The sequence below is a fragment of the Dendrobates tinctorius genome, unplaced genomic scaffold (assembly GCF_039654945.1).
Source record: "Dendrobates tinctorius isolate UK_male_01 unplaced genomic scaffold, ASM3965494v1 ptg000177l, whole genome shotgun sequence".
Taxonomy (NCBI): Eukaryota; Metazoa; Chordata; class Amphibia; order Anura; family Dendrobatidae; genus Dendrobates; species Dendrobates tinctorius.
The window spans coordinates 18,962,439-18,979,495 of NW_027361844.1; the positions used below are offsets into that span (position 1 = coordinate 18,962,439).

The 17,057-nt window shown below is 44.1% G+C and overlaps 1 protein-coding gene across 2 annotated transcripts in view; it reads left to right on the top strand.

Annotated features, from left to right (window-relative positions):
- LRRC3 (leucine rich repeat containing 3) overlaps positions 1–17,057 on the top strand; it is a 78,612-nt gene that overhangs the window by 48,309 nt on the left and 13,246 nt on the right. The window contains exon 1 of one of the 2 annotated variants that reach the window (XM_073551568.1): positions 1,231–3,164. The exons of the other annotated variant lie outside the window; for it this stretch is intronic. The gene's annotated coding sequence lies outside the window, so the exon portion shown is untranslated. Of the gene's footprint in view, positions 1–1,230; positions 3,165–17,057 lie in introns of those variants that run through there. 2 annotated transcript variants of the gene reach the window in all.

The window sequence follows — 17,057 nt, forward strand, 5'->3', positions numbered from 1 at the left end:
TGTGTTTTGCCTCCATACTGTGTCCTCCGGGTCAGAAGCTCAATCAACCTCCAGGTCAGATGGAATGCTCCCTTCCAGCGCTCCGCCAACAAGTGCCTTTCTGAACGTCTCCTCTATAGCGCCTTTGAGTGTGAAGTACTCCCAGTACTGAGTTACACTGGAGTGCCTCCTGACAGATGTTCCCAAGAACTCTACTTGTACGGCAGACAGCTGTAGCCTGCTTCGGGGACTCCCTACTCCTGAGTCCCGGCCCACTATCCAAGTTGCTGTTGTGCCCCCAAGTCTTAGATGGGAGTAGTGCATTTACAGCCCACTACTCCACCGGTGTCTGCTGCAGAACCATTAGTGTCCATACAACCTCGGGGATCGGGCCCCGTCCTTGCGCTTAGAACTTCTAGGCAGGGTTCTTCCTCTAACCCACGTCCTCTCTGTTCCCTTTTACTCCTTCGTTCCGTTCTAATCTCTCTCTCTTATGGAAGATCAGGTTTCAGTTTAATGTCTTTCTCCTTCTTTCCTTTCCCGTGCCAGCAGACCCAGGTCACTGAGGTCTGCTGCAGCACCTCCTTCCTCCATCCCTCTCTCAGGGATCTTCTTTCCTCACTCCTCTCTGAGTGGCTTCCTCTCCTAGACTGACCTGTAATTCTAAACCTTCCCGCTCTTTTATGTATTCTCAACTCCACCCACCTCCCAGCACGTTTCGTGTTCCAAGCAGGGAGCCACCAAAGGTGCTCTGCTACTCTCTAAGCAAGGAGCCGCAATGTGGCTTTGCTGAACTACTCTGTTGTGTGGGGGTGCGAGTGTTGGAGCGTGGTCAGGAGCCTCCAACTTACCTGGATGGTGGTGCACCACACCTCAGGAGGAGGTGCAGTACCTCTGTGTCGACTGAGCCTCAGGGGCGCCACATATACGTTGCAACATAGGTTATCACGGGTACTTGTGTTATCTGTGAAAAACGGATGCAACACGTACTGGAAACAGACATGTGAAGGAGGCCTTATAAATACTGTATGTTCAACTATACGAACCTTCAAAGTACTCATGGCACACCCTACACAGATTAAGATGCATATTGAGCAATGTAGCAAATAACATTATGGCTGTCACAATTTATAAAACTCTGGACCTTAAGGCTATGTGCACACGCTGCGGTTTTTGCTGCGGTTCCGCTGCGGTTTTGGCCGCAGCAGAACTGCAGCAGTTCTGCAGACAGTGTACAGTAGCATGTTATCCTATGGGATTTACATTCTGCTGTGCACATGCTGTGGATTTTTAACTGCGGAAAAGCTGCGGTTTTGAATTCGCAGAAAGAATTGACATGTCAATTCTTTCTGCGGATTCTGCTGCGGTTTGCCACCTATTCCATTGTCCAGGTGGCAAACCGCAGGGCAAAACTGCAGGCCAATCCGCAGGTAAAACCGCAGGTCATTTTACCTGCGGTTCTGCAGATAAGAATCCGCAGACCAATCCGCAGTGTGTGCACATAGCCTAAAATGTTCCTTTCCATCGCTGGTTCTAACTTGATATAATTTATTGTGCCCAGATGCATATTACATTTTGCATACCCCGCATTTGAAGGATCCATTTCATGACAACCACATTTCCTTGATCCCTTTATGTGGAAAAGACTGGGAAATAATTCATCATCACCCTTTGTACGACATATAATTTGAATGGAACATATCCCTTCTTTTAGAATATTAGACAAAATGTCATCCTTCATCAGTATCCAATGGCAGTCACAGACTGAAGAAGGCACCTGCGCCAGAGCTGTACATGCATCCATCATGTGTCAATGCTGTATCATAGGTGGAATTGGGACCCTTTATCTGTTGGGCCCCTGCATGACTCCACAAGTTGCACCAATGGTATGTCCGCCCCTCTCAGTATTGGCATAACATCTATAACAGATATTCTTCACCTGATTTAAATGTTTTACAAAATGTTGTGGAAATGCAAGGCCTTTTTTTCTGGATCTAAAACCTGTCTCCTTCACTAAAGAGTAGATTGTTCTGCATTTTCCTGCCACCTGCTAATCTCCTCTTGGTAAAGGTAACCTTTATTGCTTCCCCTGTTCACTATACGTTGCTTGCTTGTGCACACTCTCCTTATTCTTGAACACTATCTTCGTAATCGCTTTGATTTAAGGCTATGTGCACGTGCTGCAGATTCTGCTGTGGATCCGCAGCGGATTTGGCCTCTGCGGATCCGCAGCAGTTCCGCAGACAGTGTACAGTACCATGTAAGTCTATGTGACTTACAATCCGCAATGCACATGCTGCGTTTTTTTTCACTGCGGAAAAGCTGCGGTTTTAAATCCAGAGAAAGAATTGACATGTCAATTCTTTTTGCGGATTCTGCTGCGGTTTGCCACCTAATCCATTGTCCAGGTGTCAAACCGCAGGGGAAAACCGCTGGCAAATCCGCAAGAAAAACCGCAGGTCTATTTACCTGCGGATCCGCACGGAAAAATCCGCTGGTGAATCCGCAGCGTGTGCACATAGCCTAAGGCTGGAGTCACACACCACCATTAAAAAATCGGTCCGATTTTAACGGTCCGAAATCACACAAAGGTTTCTTGACCAGTGATCCGTTTTTGATGCGATTTTTCTTCATTGATCCGATTTTAATCACATGTAAGCATCCGTTTGACGTCCGTCTGGCAATTTTTTTTCTGACCATTCCAAAATTGACAAATAACGGTTTTTAGGCCTGAAACTCATTTAAAAAATCATCCCGCCCTATATTTATGGGCTCTCCAACAGGTGTGAGCCTTCTACCTTTGCCATACAGTCAGTGCTTGGATTTTGTTCTCTCTGCTTTGTGCTAAACATGACAGACAGGCTGACTTTTAACACCACTGAGCGTGTTCTTTTCTATTGTGTTATATCCCGACGGTTTGGGGATCAATACCCTGTGATTGTGGATCCAAGGAGGCGTAGACGAATGTGGGTCCATCCACTTTTGCTCCGAAGGATATCTAAAGGCCATTTCCACCGTCTCTATACATCTCTGCGTAGCCATCCGGAGAAGTTCTATCAATATTGTCGGATGAGCCTTGCTACCTTTGATATTTTGCTTGAGATTGTGCGACCTGGGATCACGTTTCAGGACACGAGGATGCGCAGAGCTATTTCTGCAGAGGAGCGTCTACTCCTCACCTTACGGTATGTCTCAAACCAATATGTTGATGATGTGTGAAGCTGCATATTTATTTAACCGACCTTGAACCTTATTTCTTATTGCCCTATTATCTTAAATTATTTCCACCACATTTCCCAAAAACATTTATATGCTTGTGGCTTACGGAACCAAGCCATGGCCTGTAATGTAATGTTCATCATGCCTACTTTAGAATTCCTCGACTTTAAATGTGTCTGAAACTGTATCTGTTGTTTGTTGGGCTGTGTACTCATGTTTTTTTTTTGTTTTGTTTTTTTTTCGCTTCCTTTCAACTGGCCTTTCATATGCTGGTCTGCATTTAGAATTTTTAATTGGGAAATCCACAATCTCTGGCATTGTACGGTCAACATGCTCCGAAATCTGGACCAGACTCCATCATGTGGTAATGCCGGAGCCCAAAATGCCTGACTGGTTGCATATCTCGCGTGGATTTGAGGACACGTGCCAGTTTCCACAATGTATTGGAGCCCTAGATGGGAAGCACATCCGTGTGCGTAAGCCGCCGAACTCAGGGTCCCAATTCTATAATTATAAACAATATTTTTCTGCAGTATTGTTGGCTTTGGTTGACACTCACTACAGGTTTATAATTGTAGATATTGGGGCCTATGGAAGAACTGGAGTCTCCAGAGTCTTCAATTCTTCCATTATGGGTCAGCGGCTGTGTAATAATGAGCTTGACCTACCACCACCACCACGTCAGCTTCCCAACTCAAATCTGGAACCGGTGCCTTATGTTATTGTAGCAGATGAGGCGTTTCAATTGAGCAGACATGTCATGAGGCCATATCCACGATGAACCCTTGACCACCGGCGTAGAATATTTAACTTTCGCCTATCACGTGCTCGGCGACTGGTGGAGTGTGCCTTCGGTATTCTTACGGCCAAATGGAGGGTCCTACAGTCCGCTATTCAGCTGAGTGAAGCTAATGTCAGTGAAGTTATTAAAGCCTGTGTTGTCCTACATAACTTCACAAGAATTCATAACTGCCCCTTACATGATGATGCTGAAGTGGAGTCTGCTAATGTGTCTAGGCCTAGGACACATGTAAACCCACCCCATCATCCAATTTCCGGACTCAAAGTACGTGATGTGTTTACAACTTATTTTCTAACACCTCAGGGTGCTACTCCCTGGCAAGATTATGCCTTATCTATGTAGTGCTTTGGTTGTGTTGTGTTCTCATAAAGATTGTTTGCTTGGCCTTTTTTTTTGCTTTTTTTAACCAGTACTTGTTACTATACAGTCATATGTTAAAGTTTGGGCACCCCTATTAATGTTAACCTTTTTTCTTTATAACAATTTTGGTTTTTGCAACAGCTATTTCAGTTTTATATATCTAATAACTGATGGACTCAGTTATATTTCTGGATTCAAATGATGTTTATTGTACTAACAGAAAATGTGCAATCTGCATTTAAACAAAATTTGACCGGTGCAAAAGTATGGGCACCTCAACATAAAAGTGACATTAATATTTCGTAGATCCTCCTTTTGCAAAAATAACAGCCTCTAGTCGCTTCCTGTAGCTATTATTGAGTTCCTGGATCCTGGATGAAGGTATTTGTGACAATTCCTGTTTACCAAACAATTCCAGTTCAGTTAAATTTGATGGTCGCCGAGCATGGACAGCCCGCTTCAAATCATCCCACAGATGTTCAATGATATTCAGGTTTGGGGACTGGGATGGCCATTCCAGAACATTGTAATTGTTCCTCTGCATGAATGCCTGAGTAGATTTGGAGCGGTGTTTTGGATCATTGTCTTGCTGAAATATCCATCCCCTGTGTAACTTCAACTTCTTCACTGATTCTTGCACATTATTGTCAAGAATCTGCTGATACTGAGTTGAATCCATGCGACCCTCAACTTTAACAAGATTCCCAGTGCCGGCATTGGCCACACAGCCCCAAAGCATGATGGAACATCCACCAAATTTTACTGTGGGTAGCAAGTGTTTTTCTTGGAATGCTGTGTTTTTTTAGCCTCCATGCATAACGCCTTTTTGTATGACCAAACAACTCAATCTTTGTTTCATCAATCCACAGGACCTTCTTCCAAAATGTAACTGGCTTGTCCAAATGTGCTTTTGCATACCTCAGGCGACTCTGTTTGTGGCGTGCTTGCAGAAACGGCTTCTTTCGCATCACTCTCCCATACAGCTTCTCCTTGTGCAAAGTGCGCTGTATTGTTGACCGATGCACAGTGACACCATCTGCAGCAAGATGATGCTGCAGGTCTTTGGAGGTGGTCTGTGGATTGTCCTTGACTGTTCTCACCATTCTTCTTCTCTGCCTTTCTGATATTTTTCTTGGCCTGCCACTTCTGGGCTTAACAAGAACTGTACCTGTGTTCTTCCATTTCCTTACTATGTTCCTCACAGTGGAAACTGACAGGTTAAATCTCTGAGACAACTTTTTGTATCCTTCCCCTGAAAAGCTATGTTGAATAATCTTTGTTTTCAGATCATTTGAGAGTTGTTTTGAGGAGCCCATGATGCCACTCTTCATAGGAGAATCAAATAGGAGAACTACTTGCAAGTGGCCACCTCAAATACCTTTTCTCATGATTTGATACACCTGGCTATGAAGTTCAAAGCTTAATGAGGATACAAAACCAATTTAGTGCTTCAGGAAGTCAGTAAAAAGTAGTTAGGAGTGTTCAAATCAAGAAAATGATAAGGGTGCCCATACTTTTGCACAGGTCAAATTTTGTTTAAATGCAGATTGCACATTTTCTGTTAGTACAATAAAACTCATTTGAATCCAGAAATATAACTGAGTCCATCAGTTATTAGATATATGAAACTGAAATAGCTGTTGCAAAAAACAAAATTGTTATAAAGAAAAAAGGTTTACATTAATAGGGGTGCCCAAACTTTAACATATGACTGTATCGATCTAACACATTACAGAACATGTACGAATATGAACAGACACACATTGTGAATGTTAACAAGTTTATTACTTGTTTTTTTTTTTGCTATTGCCGTACCAAATTACCATAGTAATGGCATATGGCCTAATGTTATCAGCACATTCGTATTTAACAGTCCAAACCAACAATTAACCCCTTCCCGACCTGTGACACAGCATATGCGTCATGAAAGTCGGTGCCAATCCGACCTATGACGCATACCCTGTGTCATGAATTCAAAGCCCCCCTGCGGGTCGGGTGACCAGGGTCAATGAAAGGTCACATGACCCGCAGATACAGGGGGCTTTGTAATTCACCACAGGGGGCGTGGCTTCGCCCCCACGTGGCTACGATCGCTCTGATTGGCTGTTTCACTTTTAACAGCCAATCAGAGCGATAGTAATATTTCATCAATGAAAATTGATGAAATATTACAATCCAGCCATGGCCGATGCTGCAGTAGCACCCGCCCGAATCTGCCGGCTGCAGATTCCATTATTTCATTTAGATCACTCTCACAGTGATCAAAATGAAATAAAAAGTAAATGAACCCCCCCGATTATCACCCCCATAGGTAGGCATAGCTAATAAAATAAAGAAAATATTTTTATTTTTCCATTAGGGTTAGGGTTGGAAAGAGGGTTAGGGTTGGAAAGAGGGTTAGGGTTGGAAAGAGGGTTAGGGTTGGAAAGAGGGTTAGGGTTGAAAAGAGGGTTAGGGTTGAAAAGAGGGTTAGGGTTGGAATTAGGGTTAGGGTTGGAAAGAGGGTTAGGGTTGGAAAGAGGGTTAGGGTTGGAAAGAGGGTTAGGGTTGGAAAGAGGGTTAGGGTTGGAATTAGGGTTAGGCTTGTCGTTAGTGCTATGGTTAGTGTTGGGGTTAGGGATGTGTTGGGGTTAGGTTTATGGTTAGGGTTGGGATTTGGGTTAGGGATGTGTTGGGGTTAGGGTTGTGGTTAGGGGTGTGTTGAGGTTAGGGTTGGAGTTAGAATTGAGGGGTTTCCACTGTTTAGGCACATCAGGGGGTCTCCAAACGCGATATGGTGCAACCTTTGATTCCAGCCAATTTTGCGTTCCAAAAGTCAAACGGTGCTCCCTCCCTTCCAAGCCCCGACGTATGCCCAAACAGTGGTTTACCCCCACATATGGGGTATCAGCGTACTCAGGAAAAATTGCACAACAACTTTTGGGGACTAATTTCTCATGTTACCCTTGGGAAATTAAAAAAATTGGGGGCTAAAAAATTATTTTTGTGGAAAAAAAATGTTTTTTTCATTTTCACGTCTCTGCATTATAAACTTCTGTGAAGCACTTGGGGGTTGAAAGTGCTCACCATACATCTACATAAGTTCCTTGGAAGGTCTAGTTTCCAAAATGGGGTCACTTGTGGGGGGTTTCCACTGTTTAGGCACATCAGGGGCTCTGCAAAAGTAATGATGACCGCAGACTATTCCATCAAAGTCTGCATTTCAAAACGTCACTACTTCCATTCCGAGCCCTGACATGTGCCCAAACAATGGTTCCCCCACACATATGGGGTATCAGCATACTCAGGACAAACTGGACAACAACTTTTGGGGTCCAATTTCTCCTGTTACCCTTGTGAAAATAAAAAATTGCGAGCTAAAAATTCATTTTTTGAGGAAAAAAAAGATTTTTTATTTTCATGGCTCTGCGTTACAATCTTCTGTGAAGCACTTCGGGGTTCAAGGTGCTCACCACACATCTAGGCAAGTTCCTTATGGGGTCTAGTTTCCAAAATGGGGCCACTTGTGGGGGGTTTCCACAGTTTAGGTACATCAAGGGCTCTGCAAATGTAACATGATGCCCGCAGACCATTCCATCAAAGTCTGCATACCAAAACGTCACTACTTCCCTTCCGAGCCCTGACGTGTGCCCATACAGTGGTCATCCCCCACATATGGGGTATCAGCGTCCTCAGGACAAACTGGACAATAACTTTTGGGGTCCAATTTATCCTGTTACCCTTGTGAAAAAAAAAATAGCGGGCTAAAAATCATTTTTTTTGAGGGAAAAAAAATGATTTTTTATTTTCACGGCTCTGCATTATAAACTTCTGTGAAGCACTTGGGGGTTCAAGGTGCTCACCACACATCTAGATAAGTTCCTTGGGGGGTCTAGTTTCCAAAATGGGGTCACTTGTGGGGGGTTTCTACTGTTTAGGCACACAGGGGCTCAGCAAATGTAACATGACGCCCGCAGACCATTCCATCAAAGTCAGCATTTCAAAATGTCACTACTTCCCTGCTAAGACCCAACGTGTGCCCAAACAGTGGTTCCCCCCCCACATATGGGGTACCAGCGTACTCAGGACAAACTGGACAACAACTTTTGGGGTCCAATTTCTCCTGTTACCCTTGTGAAAATAAAAAATTGCGAGCTAAAAATTCATTTTTTGAGGAAAAAAAAAGATTTTTTATTTTCATGGCTCTGCGTTACAATCTTCTGTGAAGCACTTCGGGGTTCAAAGTGCTCACCACACATCTAGGCACATTCCTTGTGGGGTCTAGTTTCCATAATGGGGTCACTTGTGGGGGGTTTCCACAGTTTAGGTACATCAAAGGCTCTGCAAATGTAACATGATGCCCATTCCATCAAAGTCTGCATACCAAAACGTCACTACTTCCCTTCCAAGCCCTGATGTGTACCAGCGTACTCAGATCAAACTGGAAAACAACTTTTGGGGTCCAATTTATCCTGGTACCCTTGTGAAAATAAAAAATTGCCGACTAAAAAATTTTTTTTTAGGAAAAAAAAAGATTTTTTATTTTCACTGCTCTGCATTATAAACTTCTGTGAATCACCTGGGGGTTCAATGTGCTCACTATGCATCTAGATAAGTTCCTTAGGGGGTCTAGTTTCCAAAATGGGGTCATTTGTGGGGGAGCTCCAAAGTTTAGGCACACAGGAGATCTCCAAACATGACATGGTGTCCGCTAACGATTGGAGCTAATTTTCATTTCAAAAAGTCAAATGGCGCTCATTCCCTTCTGCGCCCTGCCGTGCACCCAAACAGTGCCCCCCCCACATATGGGGTACCAGCGTACTCAGGACAATCTGGACAACAACTTTTGTGGTCCAATTTCTCCTGTTACCCTTGTGAAAATAAAAAATAGCATGCTAAAAAATCATTTTTGAGGAAAAAAAAATGATTTTTTATTTGCACTGCTCTATGTTATAAACTTTTGTGAGGCACTTGGGGGTTCAAAGTGCTCACTACACATCTAGATAAGTTCCTTAAGGGGTCTAGTTTCCAAAATGGTGTCACTTGTGGGGGAGCTCCAATGTTTAGGCACACAGGGGCTCTCCAAACGCGACATGGTGTCCGATAACGATTGGAGCTAATTTTCCATTCAAAAAGTCAAATGGCGCTCCTTCCCTTCCGGGCCCTGCCGTGCACCCAAACAGTGGTTTATGACCACATATGAGGTATTGGTGTGCTCAGGAGAAATTGCCCAACAAATTTTAGGATCCATTTTATCCTGTTGCCCATGTGAAAATGAAAAAACTGAGGCTAAAAGATAATTTTTGTGAAAAAAAGTACTTTTTTTTTTACGGATCAATTTGAGAAGCACCTGGGGGTTCAAAGTGATCACTATGCATCTAGATAAGTTCCTTGGGGGGTCTAGTTTCCAAAATGGGGTCACTTGTGGGGGAGCTCCAGTGTTTAGGCACACAGCGACTCTCCAAACGCGACATGGCAAGCGCTAAATATTCCAGCATATTTTCCATTCAAAAAGTCAAATAGCGCTCCTTCCCTTCTGAGCCCTGCCGTGCGCCCAAACAGTGGTTTATGACCACATATGAGGTATCGATGTGCTCAGGGGAAATTGCCCAACAAATTTTAGGATCCATTTTATCCTGTTGCCCATGTGAAAATGAAAAAATTGATGCTGAAAGGAAATTTGTGTTGGAAAAACTAAAATGTCCATTTTTTCCTTCCACATTTCTTTAGCTGCTGTGAAACACCTGAAGGGTTAATAATATTCTTGAATGTGGTTTTGAGTAGCTTGAGGGGTTCAGTTTTTAGAATGGTGTCACTTTTGGGTATTTTCTGCCATATAGACCCCTCAAAGTGACTTCAAATGTGAGGTGGTCCCTAAAACAAATGGTTTTGTAAATTTTGTTGTAAAAATGAGAAATCACTGGTCAAATTTAACCCTTATAACTTCCTAACAAAAAAATATTTTGCTTCCAAAATTGTGCTGATGTAAAGTAGACATGTGGGAAATGTTATTTAGTAACTATTTTGTGTCACATAACTCTCTAGTTTAACAGAATAAAAATTAAAAATTTTCAAATTGAGAAATTTTTGCCAAATTTCTGATTTTTTCACAAATAAATGCAAAAATTATCGACCTAAATTTACCACTAACATGAAGCCCAATATGTCACGAAAAAACAATCTCAGAATCGCTAGGATGCGTTGAAGCGTTCCAGAGTTATTACCTCATAAAGAGACACTGGTCAGAATTGCAAAAAATGGCCAGGTCATTAAGGTCAAAATAGGCTGGGTCATGAAGGGGTTAAACATCATGTACAAAACATTACACCAAGGGAAAAACGAAAACCTACAAGTCATGGTAGCTTGGGGGTGGTGAAGGTGGGGGGCCTGTTTGGACATTTGGCCTTGGTTGCTGGGCCACATCTGTCCCCCTGTGCGCTGGCAGGTGGCTGTGCCATCTGTTGCATCCTGCCAGGATCAATTTGTGGGTTTGGGTAAGGGTAATTTTGATATTGGTGTGGGTAGTCCTGGTAGGGCTGCCCTAATTGCCCATATCCCCCAATATGTCCATGTCTAACATACCCATGTTGTGGCCACCCACCAACATTGGGTACGTTAAAGTGGCCATATTGGGCATGTGCGCCCTGGCCCATATATTGGACCTGTGGAGCCACATTGGGGATGTGGGCAGGCTGAGGCGGAGGTGTTGGCACCCGTGGAGGAGGAGGAGGAGGAACAGGTTCCAAGGATGGTTGACTTGTCACATCAAGTCCAACCAGCCTATCAATTTGATTCTCATCTGACAGCTGCCACCTTTCAAGAAACTGAAACACACTGCGGGGATTATTGGGTGGTGTGCTGGCATCCAAAACGATTTGGAGAGCCCCTCTCGTATGCAGCCTGTACCCACAGGGAATTGCCCTCAAATACTGTGCCAGACTGAGCCCATAAGCCTCCAGCCCATCATCATGAGCAGATGTGGACAAGTAGTCCAATACACCTCGGTCCACCTGCATTCTTGTTCCCAAAGGTGCTCCTTCTCTCCTGCGCCTGCCTCATCGTGGTAGAGCCGAAGGCTGAGGAGAGTGATCCAGTGGCATGGTGGGGCTGCTACTGTTGCCCCGGTCATCATGCTGTGCTGCCTGGCTAACAGATTCTGGTGGTGGTGATCTTGGTGGTGGTGGTGTGGCTCTGGGAAGTCCTGCAGATGGGCCGGACCCTGCAGCAACATCCGACTCAGGATCAATCACCACCTCAGAGTTGGAACCCGTCTCCCTCTCTGTGAGGTTTGACTCGGTGCTACAATGGAAAAAATAACATAAATTAAATTTTGCATACAGAATATCCAAAGTACTACATTAAACCATGCACTTACGGTCTCAGATCCATCACAGGAGCAAGGAAATGTAGGCGGTCGAAGTAGAGGTATTTTCTCTTTGTGGTTCCGGCCGCTCCACTACGGGACCTCAGCTGTCCCTCCCTCCTATATGTGTCCCTGCAGCTGGGCCAACGCCTTGTCACATCAGTCACTACAATGTGAACAAAAGCACAGGATTTTGTTACACCACACATATGGCTATGGTATCAAGGGTTTACCTATGCTTAGGCACACATTTTACAAATGATATGATTTATATTCCTGTTGGCTCCACACCAATACAAAAAATAAGGAAAAGGTTGAGGCCTACTACAAAGGACCTTCTAACCAACAGAATTGCTAACAAAATGTAGAAAAACCTGTGGTAATAAAGCGAACATCTATGATGTTTTGAGTTTAAAAAAAAAAGGTATATAGTGGCTAAGATACGGGCAAAAAAACAAGGAGAGCACTGCATTTGGTGGCAACAATTAGCTAAATATTTCAAATTTTTGTAAGCCAAATTCGTCATGGTGCCACCATTCAGGGAGTTGTAATTTAGATGTTGTAAATATGCACACAATAAAAATGGTGGAGTAATTAATAAGAAATAAGATAATCCTTTAATCGTCCCACCATGGGGAAATTCAGAGCATTACAGCAGCAAGGCAGGAACAAGTACAGATACAGATGCATAAAGGCATTACATTGACAGTAGGTAGGTACATATACGGAAAAAAAAAAAGATATTACCGGACTATCACAACTTTGGATCTATCAGTTCACTGTTTGGGTCGTTCTCCGTTTTGGACAGTGCTGGTTATACAGCCGAACTGCAGCAGGAAGGAAGGACTTTCGATAGCGCTCCCTCTCACATTTAGGATGAAGTAGCGGGTCACTGACAGTACTGCACATCTTTGTCACTGTCTCATGCATGGGATGGGAATCATTCTGCACCATGTAGCTCACCTTGGCCAGTATCCTCCTGTCGCCTACTTCCTGAACTGGATCAAGGGGGCATCCCAGGACAGAGCTGGCCCTTCTAATCAGTTTGTCCAGCCTATTCCTGTCCCTGGTTGATATGCCACTACCCCAGCACGCCACACCAAAGAAGATGACTGATGCCACAACAGATTTGAAGAAGGATGCAAGGAGTGCCCCCCTAACTCCGAAGGCTCTCAGCCTTCTGAGCAGATAAAGCCTACTGTGGCCCTCCCTGTACACTGCATCAAAGTGATGGGCCCAGTCAAGCTTATTATTGAGGATCACACCAAGGTACTTATAGGTGTCGACTATCTCAATGTCATTTCCCTGAATGTTCACCACTACTGGTGGATTTTTTCCCTTGCGAAAGTCCACCACCAATTCCTTGGTCTTCCCGGAATTAATCCTAAGGTGGTTCCTCTGACACCACTCCACAAAAGCTTGGTTAGTATCTCTGTACTCTCTTTCATCTCCTCCTGTGATGAGGCCTACTATTGCAGAGTCATCAGAATACTTCTGCAAGTAGCAGCTAGATGAGTTGCACTTAAAATCCGCAATGTACAGTGTGAAGAGAAAAGGGGCAAGAACTGTACCTTGAGGTGCCCCTGTATTGCAGATCAATATGTCTGACACACTGTCCCGAACCTTTACAAACTGAGGTCGGTTCGTGAGGTAGTTAAGGATCCAGGTGGAGAGTTGGAGGTCCACGCCAACAAGGCCCAGCTTGTCTCCCAGTAGACCTGGCTGTATGGTATTAAAAGCACTAGAGAAATCGAAGAACATTATTCTCACAGTGTTCCCAGGTTTCTCCAGGTGAGAGAGAGTCCTATCTAGAAGGTGGATAATGGCATCATCCACACCAATGCCCGGCCTGTAGGCAAACTGGAGAAGGTCCGTATCCGAGCTCACTAGAGGACGGAGACGTGTGAGAACCAGTCTCTCTAGTACCTTAATCAGGTGTGATGTCAATGCTACAGGTCTATAGTCATTAAGGTCTTTCGGATAAGGTTTCTTCGGAACTTGTACCACACACGATATTTTCCACAGTTGTGGTACTATACCTATTCTGAGGCTCATATTGAACAGATATGTAATGATCTCACTCAGCTGGTGCCCGCAGGTTTTGATTAGCCTTGCACTGATGCCGTCAGGACCTGCAGCCTTCAAAACTTTTATCTTATCCAGTTCTTTTGCAACCTGGGTACTTGTGAAGAACAGACCCTGGCTCAGTTGACAAGTTGCAGAAGGGGGTGAGGTTATTGTAGCAGAGAGGTGTGAATGGTATGCAGGGGCAGGAGCAGCCAGTGTGTGATTAAATCTGTTAAAGAATAGATTAAGTTAATTAAGCCCCTCTTTATCTACAACCATCCTGGAGACAGTCTGTCTATGCCCAGATATAGACTTTAGACTCTCCCAGACTTCATGAATCCTTTTCTGTGACAATTTCAGTTCAATCTTTCTCTTATAATTAGCCTTTCCCTGCCTGATTAGATTCTTCATGTCCAGATATGTCCAGATATGTGAGCAATGACGACACATATTGGGACTTACATTGAGCAGATTAGATTTGGGGAATTGATTATGTGTACACATTATTTCACTTACTAATTTGTTCCCGCTCCTCCTGAGGTCTTGCGGCATATCCAGTGAACATCTGAGCACTGATATTTCTCCACACTGCCTCCCTGCGTGTGTGGTCAGCATAGTGGGGATCTCTCTGGTCCCATAGTTCTGGCCTCTCCTGGACCAGAACTATCAGCATTTCCACATTGACTGGCGTGGACATGATGGAGGACTCCGTGGAGGCGTTCTTCCGTTTTTTTTTTATGCTGCAAGAGAAATTTGCATCCCAAAGCTTCCTGGCCATGCCTTCTGCTATTTCCTGTTGACCAGGAGAAGACTTGCGATTTAATCGCAAGTCACATGTGTGGTGCGTTTTCAATGCGATTTTTAATCGCATCCATAGACTTGCTTTGGCGAATCCGATCCGAAAATCGGTGACAATCGCAGCATGCTGCGATTGTCTCTGTCCGAGGAACAGATCCGATAAAAAAACGCATGAAGGGAGCAGCACCATTGAATAACGTTTGTTCGAATGCAATGCGATTTTTCATCCCATTGCATTCGTCCGATTTTATCGCTAGTGTGACTCCGGCCTAACTCCTTCAATGGGAGCTCTCAGCCTGACGTATTGTATTACCCAATTTCCATTTACAATATCAGGACATAAATACTTTAGCTTTTAAGTGTTTGCATCCTTATATCTAAAACGAGAACCGGGTAATGCAATATTTCAAGCTGAGAGTTCCTATTTCAAACATACAATTGAATAATTTTGAAAAGCGTTTTGGATCTTATGCTTCACTATGAGAACACCTTTAAATTATAAAAATGACCTTTTAAATAATATTCAAAAGCCATGTAGAGAACCTTATGTACACGAGTATAAGATTTAGGTGCACCTTGTCTTTTTTTTACTTTAGTTTTTTCCATCAATGTAATATGTACTTTACGTTTAGGAAATAATTGCAAATCTACAGGATATTTTGTGGTAGCACCAATTTTGCGTTGATTAGGCTGCTTGTTTCCACCTTGATGTATATTAGATACTATCATGTATGTACTATGACACCTGTATGCACATTTGTTTGCAGATTTCTGTCGGAGATGACGGTTTTATATTTATACTAGCGGAAGAGCCCGGCGTTGTCCAGTCATAGTAACTAACTGTGGTTAGTGACGTGCATCCTATTTTAAATACTGCACCTGCACATTTAATATTATGGTCTTCAAAAAAAGAAAAATTTTGCTTCAACAAAATGGTGCTGGCGCATGCGAAATAGCTTCTATCGACAAGCAATGCTCTCAGTCTCAACATGGCAGCCCACTGTGTTCCGAGGACTAGTGGGGGAACACGCACAAGAAAAAGAAATTGTCGCTGTTGAACATAGCAACGCTCCCGCACTAGTACATGGAATACAACCGGCGCCATTTTGTTGAAGCAAAAGGTTTTTTAACACAATATTAACCCCTTAGTGACTGCCGGTATGACTTTTAATGGCGGCAGTTAAGGGGCCTTATTCCTCCTGCACCTCATGCTCCTTTTTGCACAGCCTCCTCCAGCACCTCACGCTCCTCCTTTATACACAGCATTTTTCTGCAGCACAGCTTTTCTCCTTATAGCCGCCTCCTCCGGCAGCACTTCACACTCCTCTTCAATATACAATTGGAAACACTTGATCCCGAGAGAAATTGCACTTATTGCAATAAAGCGTATTGTATGCACAGCCTACTTCTTCTGCAGCACCACAGTTTTCTACTTTATACCTCGTCCACACGTTATTTGATCAGTATTTTTACCTCAGTATTTGTAAGCTAAAACTTGGAGTAAAACAATCAGAGGAAAAAGATATTAGAAACACGTCACCACTTCTGTATTTTTCTCCCACTCGTGGCTTTGGCTTATAAATACTGAGGTAAAATACTGACCAAATACTGAACGTGTGAATGTGGCCTTATAAACAGCCTCCACCTGCAGCGCCTCACTCTTCTCTATATGTGAGCAGGTAGGAAGATACAGTAACGGGTCGGAGGCAGAGCAAGAGTTAACATGGGGTTTAATTTAACAGGTATACTCCTCGCAGGGAGAAAACAGATAAAACTGTATAAAGGGACACAGGGGCCGTAACTCAGGGGAAGCGGGTGTGAAGCATAGGGTAGGAAGTTCAAGGATAGCAAACTTATCAGTCTGACGACTTCAGAATGCAGTTAGTTCAGGATGTGGACGTTGGCGCCAAAGCAGTGGTGTATAAGGGGTCCGGTATGGTCCTGGAAAAGATGACGTCTTGTCTCCTGGTGGCGATGGTGATTCCTTGTGGTCCTGTCGGTGATCGGTGTGTCAGGAAACGATGAGCCGGACAGAGCACAGTCTTTCCCTCTGTCAGTGTACAGGGACAATGAGCAACCCGATTCAGGTACAAAGGGAAACCCCTCACAGGTGGTGTCCCAATTTTCCCATCGGTGCGTGCGCAGGCTTATGTCCTGACTGGGCGTCCTGTCACTCATGGTCAGCTATGTTAAAAGGGACTAGGTATACGTCGTTGTCAGAAGTCTCTGTTAACAGCTTTTAGCCTCTGCTGGTTTTTGCCCGCTCTGGCAGTTGCCCCCCCCCGCAGAAGCCCTGACTCTGCCGTCCTGTGCAATGCACATTCCCACAGCAACAAACTGATTTGCCACGCGCTGTGGCTCTTTTTTCTTAGCCACACCCCCTACTCCTAGTTGCAGAGGTCGGTCCAGAGCGTTAAGATTTCCCCCATGAAACCTGGGTGACAGCCCCGACAGTTCCGGATCCGTCACGGAGTAGGTAGGCCTGGTCTG